Consider the following 727-nt stretch of genomic DNA (forward strand, 5'->3'; position numbering starts at 1 on the left):
AGATCATTGTACTCTTAAGCAGCAAAAGTAGCTGCTTCCCAACCCTGTCTTCACAGTAGAATCACTCACTGGGGATAATTTTGTAATGTAATACATTAGAATCTCTGTGGGTGGGGTGTGAGCATTGGTGTTTTTTAAAGCTCTCCGGTGATTCTAATCTCTGGCCATGTTTGAGAACCACTGAGCGAGGATATGATAAATTGGAGATTTATATTCCATCATTAGGCTACTGATCTGATGAAATCAGAAATGCAGAACAACAGAAGATATCCCTGTGTTAAACATCTAGGAGAAAATATTTTAAATGGTGACTTTTCCCCCAAGTTTGTATGTTTGTCTAAAACAACTTGGCATGTTTAACAGCTCCTTCTTCATCATCATCAGAAGGCAGGAAACCTCTGTAAACAAGGCCTTGAGCTAAATACAGCCCCCCTGAGGCAGTTTCCAGCCTCCTTCTCTTCTGTTTTCCTATCTCGGGGAGCCTGGCTGAACACCCCTCTTCTCCTGGGTCTTCTCTTGAGACAGTCTTCTGTTTTTTCATTTTGCCTCCACCTCTGATAAACATCTTTGGTTCTGCCCTTTGATTTGCCGCCTGCAGTGGCTGGACTCCACAGCCCAAGTCCCTTCTCAGCTCAGCTCAGCTCCACAGAGCCCAGCCCACAGCAGAGCCTTGGGTCTCCTGCTCCAGACAATCCATCCATCCATCTGTCCATCCATTCACTCATCT

The sequence above is a fragment of the Galeopterus variegatus genome, unplaced genomic scaffold (genome assembly GCF_000696425.1).
Source record: "Galeopterus variegatus unplaced genomic scaffold, G_variegatus-3.0.2 Scaffold5355, whole genome shotgun sequence".
Classification (NCBI taxonomy): Eukaryota; Metazoa; Chordata; class Mammalia; order Dermoptera; family Cynocephalidae; genus Galeopterus; species Galeopterus variegatus.